The following is a 14,254-nucleotide window of genomic DNA, read 5'->3' on the forward strand; positions in this document are numbered from 1 at the left end:
TTTTTATTTTATTTTTTTAGACTTTGTTTCTCCAGTAAATGTCCCATGCACGAAAAAAAAAAATCAAATACAGTATACTTCAAAATATACACAAATTGGCCAAAAAGTATATATGAAAAATGTGTTTCAAAATATATTTATGTAAATATATTTTCTACAATATATTTTTGGCCATTTTTGAAAATATATTTTGAATATATTTTTTAAAAGCATTTAAATATTTATTTGGCCCTTCGTGTATTTTCAATCATAGAAAATGCATTCAGATTTCACACTTGTGGAAAAACAATAATTTGTTGCCTGTAACACACGTGAACATATAACGCTTCTGAAACATTTGATAATAAAATGTAGCTGCTGTAAGATTCTAAATGTATTTTATTGCCCCTTAAAATACATTTTTTAATATATATTTGGTATAGGAAGGTTGAATATAAATATATTTTCAATATTTTGTTTAACTTTATTGTTTACAACATATATTTAAAATATATTTTGGCCTGAATTCTTTTCTTCTTTTATTTTGGAATGGTGCAATATTTTTACTGGAAAGCAAGTCAAAAACACTGAAGAAGAAAATGTTTTTTGGTCTTGGTTTGGTTTTGCTGTGACGGTGATCAGTCAGGCAGCAGAGGGTGAAAAAGGAGGACAAACATGGCAGATGAGTGAATTAATTTGTCAAATAATGCTAATGTGACAGCTTTGAGACATTTAATGCGTCTCACACCATCAGCTTTTCCGTTCATCTCTTTTGTTTGTTTTTTTATGTCAGGAAGCACCAACAAGACTTTTTACGTGCCTATATATATTTTTGGTCACTTTTATTTATTTGCTGCGCTGCAAGACAAAAGATGGATGATGAATGGAGGATGAAATGCGTCCCTATATTTGATATTTTTCTGGAAGCGTGCAGATCCTGTAGCGACACGCTGTTTTTTACTGTACAGATGCAGCGAGCGACTGATGACTGATCGCTGTGGCGTCATAGACTCGGGACGGGGGGCATTGGGTTTCTACGATATATTTAATATATGATTTAGACTGTTCCTTTCACAGTCATTTATGAAGACGATGTGATTAAGTCTAGAGCTTTTATTTAGCCCAGTAGAAGAATAAAGGAGGAGGAAATCACTGTGTTTTTGAACGAAGATATTTTGCTTCAGCATCATAACACACCTTCGGTTGTCTGACGTTTTCTGTGTGTCACGTTAAATGTGATCGACAACATTCCTGACGTTTGGATTCTCCCACAATGTTTCATCTGAAGCGTAGAGTTTGTGTGGATGTGCAGTCATTCCCTCACAGTCTGTTCATCTTTCTCACACAGTTCCTGCTTTAAAGGAAAAGTTCACCTGAAAATAATGTTATTCAGTTCAACCCGTAGAAAACAAACCGAGAATCCTCTCGCAGCTCTTTTATATGTCTGAAATCTTAATTGGTACTTTGTAATATCTCAATTTTTTCCTGCAATTTTGTGTGTATAACTTGAAATTGCGACTTTTTTCTTGCAGTTTTCAGGAGTGCAAGATAAAAAGTCAGAATTGCAAGGTATAAACTCAAAATTGTGAAATAAAAACAAAGTCAGAAAAAAACAAGTCTGAATTGACCAAAAACTCAGTTGACAAAAACAAAAACGTTTAGAAAAAGTTTAGAAAAAAGGTCAGAAGTGTGACAGTGAACTTTTTTAACATTACATGGCAGAAAAGAACAGCATCATAAAGAGACAAACTCAGAATAGCAATTAAAAGAGTTTATATCTTGCTATTCTGATTTTATTTCTCAGAATTACACGTTTATAAGAGTTTATGAGTTAATATCTTACTATTGTGACTTTTTTCCTCTCATATTTGCAATTCTGAATTCTAACCAATTCTGACTTAATATCTAACGTTTGACATAATATCTCGCAATTCTAAGTCTATATCTTGCAATCCTGAGAAATTGTTTTTCTCATAATTGCAGGTTTATATCTCATAATTCTGACTTTATTCTTAGAATTCAGAGTTTGCATCTCAGAACTGCAAGAAAAAGTCTGAATTGTAAAAATAAAGAGTCACGAGTTACCTTTTTATGTTCTTATTTTTAAATGACATCTTAGTCCATTTCCGGATGTTTTATTGACAGCGTTAGTAACTTTAACTCTGTAGAATTGAGCGGCGATGGCATCGTTTGTGTCGTACAGGTCTGAACAACGTTCGTTTTCCAGTGAACTTCCTGTAATTCAGCATTGATCCTCGATCAGCTGATCACTGGTGTGTCTCAGAATCACCTTCATGCAGTGACTAATTAGTCGTGTTAATGATAGAATCAGAAGGCAGCGTTGAGGAACATGAGGCGTGTTAGATGTTCTCTGCTCACGAGAGGAGGAATCATTCTTATGTGTATTTTACTTCATCCTTAAATTGTCCAATGTTAGCGTCGTTAACCAAATTAGAGTAGTGATTGAGATCTGAAATGCGGTTTTCCAGCCGCTGCCGAGTCGAACCCTCCGGCTGTTTCTACCCATGACGTTGTATACGATTACTGGTTTTGTAATGCACTGTAGAACAGTCCAGTGTTCCTTTTTATATAGAAATGTTATTTGAATGGTGCATTCTTTTTTGTTTGATAAATAAAGCCTTTGATAATAAACCGTGTCTGTGTTTGATTCTGTTTGCAGGATTATAATACTGTGATTGGGTAACCGCTGCAGAAAGGCCTTTATATCTCCTCTCAAACAGCACAACCTGATTGATCATATAGATGTGTGCAGATTAATAAACTCATATGATGGGGATGTTAGTGAGTTAATTATCTATCTAGCTATCTAGCTATCGTTAATTAGTTATTATCTGTAGTTAGTTAATTAGTTCAGAATAAGATTGTCTGTGGGACTAAAGGGAAAGCAGCTAAAATATCCTTGAGTCTTTATGTAAAGCTGAAGAACACCATTTGACTGTTTGTTGATGAGAGTTGCTCTGAAGTGCTTAATATGAAGGATTTTAATGCATCGAGTTTGTCTGCTAAAGGTGTCCGGGTTGATTTAGTGTGTTCCCGTATCAAACCGCTGAGACCTGAAGTGAATCCAGCAAATCCTGGGCAATGGTCATAGTCTCATGTACAGTCAGTGGATCTGCATCAAGCATGTTTCTAATAACACTGCACTGAGACGAGTCCTGTGTCAGCTCCAGAATCACCCGCAGCGCTCGCAGCACACAGCAGATGTCCTGTAAATGCCTGTGATTAATAGAGGCCGTGTGTGACATATGCTTCAACAGATGCTTTGCATGACAGGAGAAGACTTACCGGTGTAAAACACTGTGACCATCAGACGCCCGTCCCTCAGGAACACGACGGCTCTGCTCCACAGCCAGGTGAGCGAGATATGACATACGCATATTGACACTGCGGGTGAAACCTATGAGATTTGGGTCTATTGTACTTCCATAACATGTCTTCTTTCAGAATAGTGGAAAGAAACCCTCCAAAGTACACTTTAAAGTGTTCATTTTATTGCACTTTATCTATCTGCATCTATAGATTCCAATTCCAAACAATATCTTTAGTTTTTTCTCCTACACACACCAATCTTTACAGTTTTGTTCCTCTCTATATTATGAAGGTTTGTTCATATTTCATTTACGCTGAGAACATTTTTCACCTAAAAACATGGTGAAAATGTGTTTGGTTTCTGTCTGTTGGCAGTATTTTCTGATGGAGTGATAAAAACAGAAATCCAGAATCCCCTCTGAACCTTTAAAAACCTGTGAGGTTTCATTGCAACAGGTTTACACTGAAAACATTTATTTTACATGCTTGCTTCCAAATATCAGTTTCCACTCCAGCAATGATCTGAAGAGCACTGCTTTTAAGAAAAGCTAAAAACCTGTTTAAGATCTCATGAAGGTTTTGTCTAAGAGCAGAGCATCTCTTTCTTCGCTGGGCTTCGAGATGCAGCTGTTTTCTGATCCTCTCAGCTGAAAGGGAATCTTTGTCAGTCTCTCACGCTTCACTGACAGCTCTGCTAATTTACTGCCAGTAAAAGGCACAGCACTGCACCGGTGGGCGACGGCGCTGTAAGCTGCTTACAGCTGTGTTTGTGTGTGTGTTTGTGTGGCTGATGTGTGTGTCGCACCTGAACAAAGCGCTGCTGCTGCATCCATGAAGACAGAATCAGCTGTGAATCTCCTGTGATTCACTAGAATACCTGGAACAGCCACCGAGGAGCCGCTCTCACGATATCAGCAGAGCAGAGACGCAAGAACAAATGATTGAAAAACACTCAACTGATTAAAAACAATTCTGGGATAACACAACTCTGATTGAAATGAATGCGCTGAATATGAATATCTTCTGAAGAAAATTTGAGGGATGTTTGTGCCAGTGCTATTTTTATGTGGTCAATCAGCATTATTCATTTACTATTATAGAATGTATTAATAGATTGATAGCGTTTTTATTTTTATATTTTTAGTTTTCATTGAGTTTTTTATATTTCTATTTAACTTAAATGTATGTTATTGTAATTTTAGTACACTTATTTCAGTTAGTCGCAAAGGCAGCATTTCTCATTTTCATTTAAATATCAGTTATTTGGATTTTTAAAAATACTTCATATTTTTATATTTCTATTTAATTTTAATTTATATTTAAGTTTTATTTGTAGCTATTTTTGAACATAAACTTTTTTTTTGTTTCAGCCAATGCAACATTTAAAATTTTCATTTAAATTTTAGTCTTTTGGGGATTTTTAAATAGATAGATAGATAGATAGATAGATAGATAGATAGATAGATAGATAGATAGATAGATGGATGGATGGATGGATGGATGGATGGATGGATGGATGGATGGATGGATGGATGGATGGATGGATGGATGGATGGATGGATGGATAGATAGATAGATAGATAGATAGATAGATAGATAGATAGATAGATAGATAGATAGATAGATAGATAGATAGATAGATAGATAGATAGATAGATGAAAGGATAGTACGACAAAGATATCGCTTTCCTCAGTGGACATTCAAACTAATGTTTTATTGTGAATATGAGATTGATCTAAAGAATGAATGCTGTATCAGATGCAGGTAATCACACTTGCTCAGTTCATCTCTCTCCCACAATATCTACACTGCTTTTATACAGTAATACAATAAGCTTTTAACGAAGCAGCTCCATGTTCCTTCATTACTAGTTCTAAATTAATGTTTTGGAATTAATATCGGAGGTTTGGGCTCAGCTGTTAAACTGTCAAACTGAGATTTTAATCCATTGCAGAAGGAAGTAGTTCTGCACAAAAGAGACACACGGTAGTTGTTTCTTATTTATTTACACACTTGTGCCGTAGAACTGTTTAATAAACGCAATATCGCTAGGCCATTGCTAGGGTGCGTTGAACACATCTGCCAGCATCAAACTTGCATTTCAAAATAAAAGTGTCCTAAATAGAAGATGTGCGTGACTTCACAGTTCTGGTGTTTCTACAGTAGAGGGTTACCCTGTTGACCTGTTTATACGAGCAGAAGCTGTGCTGATAGACTGTATGTTGATGGGATGTTGACCTACATATGGAGGCACAGTGGTGGAGCAGCGGTCTGCTGGTGGAGCAGCGGGAGGCTTTATTCTGCCAGAGCCCATCGAAACCAGCAGGAGATCCTCAAACACACACACACACACACTCAGTGGACTGAAATTAAATGCTGAAATGTGTCAGATCATAATCATCAGTTTCCTATTTTTCTCTTTCAGCTTGACTGCTGTCGTGACGGAGCAACAGTCTTTTGCTGAACTAGTAAGTTAGTTAAACTCCTAACATTAAATATCTGTTTAAATCAGAATATCTGAGCAATAATAACAATATCTGATTTAACAGCTGCATCACCTGCTTTAGTGTGTGCTGTGACACTAATGCAACAACATGCATGAAGTATTGTTTTTTTATTACTTACATTATTCAAAACATATGATTCAAACATTGAAGCATTCACATGATCCTCATCTGTTTCTGTCATTCAGTGAGTGGTATCAAGCCGTTATATCAAGGAAAAAGCCAGCATTTTATAATTAGACATCGCTTGTCATTCTGATTAAACTGTAAGCCAAGAATGAGATGTTCCAGTTCTGGTTTAAATCATCTGGTTCTGGTTCATTCATCACTCTGAACGTAGACGATCAAATTCAGCATATTGCTTTTTCTCATTTAACATTTTAACATCTGAACGTCTTACTTTTTACACAAGATAATAGTAATAATGCCTTTAATTTCTTATCTGATTTCTGAGATCACTGGACCAAAGACTGAGCTAAACATAATGGGCTTGAGTAGAATAGAAAACATTTCAGTTTGGGGTCAGTAAGGATTCTTTAATGTTTGAAAGTAATAAATGAATTCAGACAGGTACACTGCACTGTTATTTTAGTATCATGCATGTATTATTATAGTTTTTATTAATATTTAGAATTAGAAATATTTTACCAACTAAATTTAATTTGTTACATTTTTAGTAATTTGGTGGGCTTTTCATAAATTTCATTACCTTTGTTTTAAAATGGTACTACACTGTAAAAAGTGATATGTTGACTTAACTTAAACCCGTTGCCTTAAAATTACCAAGTAAATAATAATTTTAAAAAATAAGTTAAGTGAACCTGAAAACACAAAACCAAAATGTTTTCTTGTCTTTGATTAACTTTTTTGATCCACTTCAAATCTTGACTAATATGTGTTAAAGTGTAATGTATTTCTGTGATCTGCAGCTGTATTTCCAGCATCATTACTCCAGTCTTCAGTGTCACATGATCTTCAGAAATCATAATAATATACTGATTTACTGCTCAACAAACATTTCTGATTATTATCAATGTTGAACACAGTTGTGCTGCACAATATTTTTGTGGAAACTGATACATTTTAGTTTTCAAGATTCACAGATGAATAGATGGTAAAAAGAACAGCATTAATTTGAAATAGAAATCTTTTGTCACATTATGAATGTCTTTACTGCCATTTATTAATGCGTCCTTGATAAATAAAATGTAGCAATTTCTGAAAACCGTTTTATTCTATTTTTATATATATATTCCAAACTCATGCCATGTTTCCTGATTGTATTGTTGATTACTAATGTGTGCTCGTGGCTGATTTAATCTCAGCAAATTCAGGGTTTTTCAACAGCATGATGTGTTTAAGCACAAATAGATGAGGTTCTGCTGAATGGAGAGGAGGTGGATGGAGATCATTAATCTCTAACCTGTAACTAATGAGTCCGTCGCAGCGCTGTGAAAATATACTGCAGTTTAATGCCAAATCGCAGCACAAACCCTCCATTACACAGCAGCTGAGTGATTCATCAGGCCATGGAGATTTCCTAATCGTCTTCATAGACCTGCAGAACTGGCACAAGCAAATCAGCTGCTCATTAATGACCGCCATCCGTTATTCACAGACGCCGGTCCAGCTCACCAATTGTAGGAGTTGCATAAAATCAGTTGCGATTATTTTTGTAGGAATGACTCGCTGTAGATGTGAAATATAAATAGATCATTTTTCTCAAGTACTAATGGCTTCTTCACCTCCGGTCGCGGGGAAGAATCTTAGCGGGAGGCTGAAGCTCACTGTGATAATAAGACATTGATTTGATCTCACGCTTTCATTACATGCTGCACTGAAATAGACCGTTCACATTATAGACTCTACAGAAGCTTTGCAGAGCATGTGTGATTCTGTTTCTATAACCAGCTGCGGTCATAAATGTAATATTCTGTTTGAAATGTGCAAAGATATTTCTGGTTACTCACTTTCCAAGCAGGAACTCTAGAGGAAGATTCTGGGTTTGAGTACAAGTGAAGCTTCATTTAATAAAAGCATGTCGAGAGTACAGAGCTGTGAAGTGTATAAGTGCAGAACTCTCAGCATGTTGTTTATTTGTTTTTATAATTTAAGCAGGAGACAGAATGAACGTAAAATGCATTTCATCTGTAATATTTCTAGAAAATATTCATTTATTTATTTTTCCCAGTCTAAAACTGAAAGTCTGCTTGTGGTTTTATGAGAACAGGACAGCAGATGTTGGTTTAGAGCGATTAGGAGCATCAGGAGCGAGTCTGAGTTCTGATCTCATGGACATGAACGCGCTGCTGTTTTGTGTGTTAATGCGGCTGGCGATGGCCCGGTGGGCTTCCGGCTCTGCTGAGAGACCGCATGCGGCTTCATGACCTCTGGATGCAGGAGCCCGCTGAGCGTGATGAGAGCGAGCCACGAATTACACCAAACAGATTTAGTCAAGCATCTCTGAGTCTGAACTAAAGGTCACGCATTCAGGAGCAGCACATTTACACACTAAAACCTTCAGTGTGCCTTTTTGTGCAAAATTCTGCATTTCATGTTCAGCAATTAATAATTCTCAACATGCATTTACACGTGTGTGTGTGTGTGTGTGTGTGTGTGTGTGTGTGTGTGTGTGTTTGAGACAAATGAGGACATGTGTATAATGACACAGGTATAACAAGCTGAAGGTGACTTTTCAGGACATTGACCCATGTCCCCACTTTTCAAAACGCTTATAAATCATACAGAGTGAGGTTTTTTTGAAAATCTAAAAATGCACAAAGTCTCCTGTGAGGGCTAAGTTTAGGTGTAGGGTTGGTGTAGGGCAATAGCACACACAGTTTGTTCAGAATAAAAACCATTACACCTATGGGATGAACCCACTTTTCATAAAAACAAACATGTGTGTGTGTGTGTGTGTGTGTGTGTGTGTGTGTGTGTGTGTGTGTGTCTGTCTGTCTGTGTGTGTGTGTGTGTGTGTGTGTGTGTGTGTGTGTGTGTGTGAGTGTCTGTGTCTGTGTGTGTGTGTGTGTGTGTGTGTGTGTGTGTGTGTGTGTGTGTGTGTGTGTCTGTGTGTGTGTGTGTGTGTGTGTGTGTGTGTGTGTGTGAGTGTCTGTGTCTGTGTGTCTGTGTGTGTGTGTGTGTGTGTGTGTGTGTGTGTGTGTGTGTGTGTGTGTGTGTGTGAGTGTCTGTGTGTGTGTGTGTGTGTGTGTGTGTGTGTGTGTGTGTGTGTGTGTGTGTGTGTGTGTGTGTGTGTGTGTGTGAGTGTCTGTGTGTGTGTGTGTGTGTGTGTGTGTGTGTGTGTGTGTGTGTGTGTGTGTGTGTGTGTGTGTGTTGTGTGTGTGTACTCTCAGCAGGCAGTTTTCAGGCTGAGGTTACAGCAAACACAGCTTCACACTCGAGATAACCAGACATTACTGTCAGTCAATAGTAGTGAACCGTGAGCCGAACCTCCGCTGAGGATAACTCACACACACAAACACACACACACTTCATATACAGAGACACAGATTTCTAATGTGACAGAACTAAAGAACTGCTCTGACACACAGAATTTTTCATTTCTATAATGTTGTAGATTTCAAAGGTTATTGCAGTTCTCCAGCACGATTCTGCTGTTTTTCCAGCTCAGTCTAACAGCACAGCTTGGGCTTCTCGTATGAAGACACCGTGGTCCGTTCCTGTCGTACTGAACGTCAAAGCCTCTTTGTGTCAAACGGCTAATAAAATCTGAATCTGCAGCGGGAGGCTAATCATATTCACACTCTTCATGACACTATTTGTCCTCTAATTCAATTCATTAAGGAGATTTTCAGAGTATTTGAGCAGCGTTGAGCTGTTAGACAGCAGAAGAGGGCGTTTATTGAGTGTTAAATGTCTCTCCTGGAGCAAATAACATTCAGTGCGTCTGATAGCTTCAGTTCTCGGCTGAAATCATGCTTCACTTTCTGACTCCTCAACTCCTCCTGGAGATTTTGCTCTTGTTACTTTTCAGAGTTATTAGATCAAGCTTTGAAACAACATGGTTTGAGAAAACATCTTCATACTACTATTATATTCAATTCATAATATTTCGTTTTAAAGTTTTAGTTGGCTAATTGTGTTGTGTTTGTATCATCATTTTAATAGTTTTTGTTTTTGTATATATAATGTAAATTTAAGTTTAAATTAAAATGAGAGTTGTTGCCTTGGCAACTAGCTGAAATTAGTTTTTATTTACTATTTTATTTTAGTTTATTTATATAAGTAGCAAAAATATTTTAGTTTAGTTTTTTTGTTTGTTTGTTTGTTTGTTTGTTTTTGTTTGTTTATTTTCAGTTTTAGTTAACAATAATAACCCTGAGAAAAATGACTTTTTGGTGTAGGATTTACTTTGGAATATATATATATATTTATAAATTGCTTGTAAATTCCACAAATAATTACAAATAAATGATAAGAAACACATTGACTTAAATATGAAATGTTGCAGTAGGAAACCTGAAATATTGTTTTCTGGTTTAAACGTAAAATAATAATAATAATAAAAAGAAGATTACGGTGTACAAATTAGACTGATTTGACAGATACAGAGACACACAGAGACTTTATATATATAACTGAAAGATAACAATTTGAGAAAAAGATTGCATTTGAGATTCAGTGATAATGAAGCATAATGAAAGATTTACAAGCTATTTTTAATCTTTTTTGAGCACGGACATCATAAAGGATTTTCAACACAAGGGTTTCTGATAAAGCCTTGCTTTTCAGCCTCTTTTACTCAAAAAGCAAAACAAATGTATGAACTTTAATTATTCTAATGCATAAATGTTGAACTGCAGAAAGCTGTTTTATCAGGCAGGATCCTCCAGGAACTCGAGCTGCGTCGAAGCACTATAGGAACGCCTTCAGCGTGTAATCTGTCCAATGGAAGGGCGAGACGTCACGGGCGGGTGACGTAATCAATCAGCATGCATAAAAGCACGTGCGGTGGAACCGTCAGCTTTTTGTCATTCAGCAATCGCTACTCTGTGTGTGTGTGTCTGTCAATCTGTGTTGTGAGTCTTATTTAGTGTTGTTTGTCCCTTACAACCACTTGAAATAACTCCACAAGGTGTGCAAGCACTCGGGCGAGAGCAGATACAGGCTGTATGTTCCTCGCTGCTGGGGATACACACGCAGTGTGAGGTCTGCTTGAGAGTCAGTTCTCTCGAGGGTTTGTCACTGCGTCTGCTTGCTCTCAGAAGGCTCTCTGAGCGTTCAATAGCGTTCCTCGCGGTGCCGGTCCCGCCTCTGCCGAAGAACGAGGAAAAAAGGCGGAGCGGCGGCTGCACTCGTGGGGCTCGCACATGGATCAGGTGGAGGGATGGAGGGATGGAGTCGGGCGAGCCCCTATCTTCTTCCTCTCCCATCAGATCCAGCGCCCGCTCTCTGTGTTCGGAAGCAGCCCCGCGGTTCTTCCTGTGGTGCTAGAGGCTCTTTGCGAGGCTCCCTTCGAGCCCATCGAGGACATCTCTGACAGACTGCTCGCTTTTTTTTAAAATTCAATTTACCTTCATGCATTTAGACAATTTTATCCATATCTACTGAACAGAGATTACAAACTACATGTAGCAATATTTCTGCATTTAAATTTTTATTTTTTTTTTAAGTTTTGTTTTGTAAAATTATTTAAAGATTTTTAAAAAATTATGTATTTTCAGAAAGCATAGTTGGATATAATGCAACACTTTTATTTTTGTACCTTTTGTATTAAAATGATACATTTTATATTAATATTATTTTATAGACTTTTAACATTTTGGTTTATTTAAATATTTTAATATGTAAAACATCTTAATGCAATGTAGTTAGATATAATGCAATATTTACTTGAATTTTGGCCCTTTGTTTTACAAAGTTTACCATAGAAGTGTGAAGAACCTTTTCCCACTTCAACGAACACCGTGTGCTTTCTGAACATCAGGAAGCTTCCACACTCTTAGAAATAAAGTTTCTGAAAGATTTGAAGGGTTGCAGTGATGCCATACAGAGAAACAAAACTAACCGTATTCATAACAACATTCAATGCTTGTTATGAATAAACATTCAAGGTTTATTAGAGAATAGAATATAGTAAAATCAGCAATCAGAAGATCACACTCAAATGAGTCTCGACTCGCTGGCAAAAGAGCAGATTTTATTTTCATCTGTAGTGTTTGCTATTGAAAGGAAAGCGTTGTGCGACAGATCAGTCTTTTTATTTTCCAGCCTATTTTTAACTTCTGGAAATAAGCACAAGCTCCAGTTTCACACAAACGCGTTACGCAACACAACTTCAAAATCTAATATCCAAAATGCTTGGAAAAATCACTTTCACCATTTACTCTGCCTGTGCAAAGCATGCTGGGAACGATAGAGAAGTGTTACATTAGTTCATTTTTAGCAAATTGAGCAAGAAACAAAAATTATTTTTCTAGTCTGCTAAACAGACTCCTCATGAAGCGCTTTTATTGAACAGCAGCCGCTGAGATGCTTCCTAGATGAGACTCGAGGAAAAACAATCTAAAATAAGCAAATGAGGCATCACAATTCTGTAAACGAGAAGAAGAGAGAGACGGCAGTGATGTAGAGAGCAGTCTTGGGGCTGAACTCACTGCAGACGTCTGAAGGAGTTTAGAGGAGCATCAGCAGATCTGCAGTGTTTCTCTGGAAGTCAAGCGAAGTCTGGGTTTGCTGTAACGCTGAATATAAAGGTCAGCTCACTCAAATCAGCAGAGCCGGAGCTGGAATAATGTGATGGAGGATAAAAGCAGCACACGTCTGCAGAGCTTCAAATGTCATTAAGTCAGACAAATCAGCTCTTATTGTGAGCAGCGTTTGCCCTCCAAGAGCATTCATCAACAATCATCAGCTAATCACGTAAAAATACCTGCCAGCAATAACATTAAATCAATATCAAATACAAGAAACACTACAAATATGATGCAAAATACTAAAATTCTGCCACAGAATAAAAAAGGTTAGAAGGCAACTTGTGAGATCATGACTTTTAATCTCAAAATTTGACTATTTATCCTCAAAGCTGCAAATTTGTATATCATAATTATATGTGTGTATATATATTTATGTATATGTGTATATACAGTATGTATGTATGTGTGTGTGTGTGTGTGTGTGTGTGTGTGTGTGTATATAAGTAAAGAAAAGTTCAAAAAGGCATCTGAATTTTGGAGGGAAATTTTTGCATATTTAAATTCTACGTGGCATTGATTCAACAAGGTGCTGAAAGCATTCTTTAGAAATGTTGGCCCATATTGATAGGATAGCATCTTGCAGTTGATGGAGATTTGTGGGATGCACATCCAGGGCACGAAGCTCCCGTTCCACCACATCCCAAAGATGCTCTATTGGGTTGAGATCTGGTGACTGTGGGGGCCATTTTAGTACAGTGAACTCATTGTCATGTTCAAGAAACCAATTTGAAATGATTCGAGCTTTGTGACATGGTGCATTATCCTGCTGGAAGTAGCCATCAGAGGATGGGTACATGGTGGTCATAAAGGGATGGACATGGTCAGAAACAATGCTCAGGTAGGCCGTGGCATTTAAACGATGCCCAATTGGCACTAAGGGGCCTAAAGTGTGCCAAGAAAACATCCCCCACACCATTACACCACCACCACCAGCCTGCACAGTGGTAACAAGGCATGATGGATCCATGTTCTCATTCTGTTTACGCCAAATTCTGACTCTACCATCTGAATGTCTCAACAGAAATCGAGACTCATCAGACCAGGCAACATTTTTCCAGTCTTCAACCGTCCAATTTTGGTGAGCTCGTGCAAATTGTAGCCTCTTTTTCCTATTTGTAGTGGAGATGAGTGGTACCCGGTGGGGTCTTCTGCTGTTGTAGCCCATCCGCCTCGAGGTTGTGCGTGTTGTGGCTTCACAAATGCTTTGCTGCATACCTCGGTTGTAACGAGTGGTTATTTCAGTCAAAGTTGCTCTTCTATCAGCTTGAATCAGTCGGCCCATTCTCCTCTGACCTCTAGCATCAACAAGGCATTTTCGCCCACAGGACTGCCGCATACTGGATGTTTTTCCCTTTTCACACCATTCTTTGTAAACCCTAGAAATGGTTGTGCGTGAAAATCCCAGTAACTGAGCAGATTGTGAAATACTCAGACCGGCCCGTCTGGCACCAACAACCATGCCACGCTCAAAATTGCTTAAATCACCTTTCTTTCCCATTCTGACATTCAGTTTGGAGTTCAGGAGATTGTCTTGACCAGGACCACACCCCTAAATGCATTGAAGCAACTGCCATGTGATTGGTTGATTAGATAATTGCATTAATGAGAAATTGAACAGGTGTTCCTAATAATCCTTTAGGTGAGTGTAAGTATGTGTATATATATATATATATATATATATATAAGTAAAGAAAAGTTCAAAAAGGCATCTGAATTTTGGAGGG

The sequence above is a fragment of the Barbus barbus genome (assembly GCF_936440315.1).
Source record: "Barbus barbus genome assembly, chromosome: 6".
Classification (NCBI taxonomy): Eukaryota; Metazoa; Chordata; class Actinopteri; order Cypriniformes; family Cyprinidae; genus Barbus; species Barbus barbus.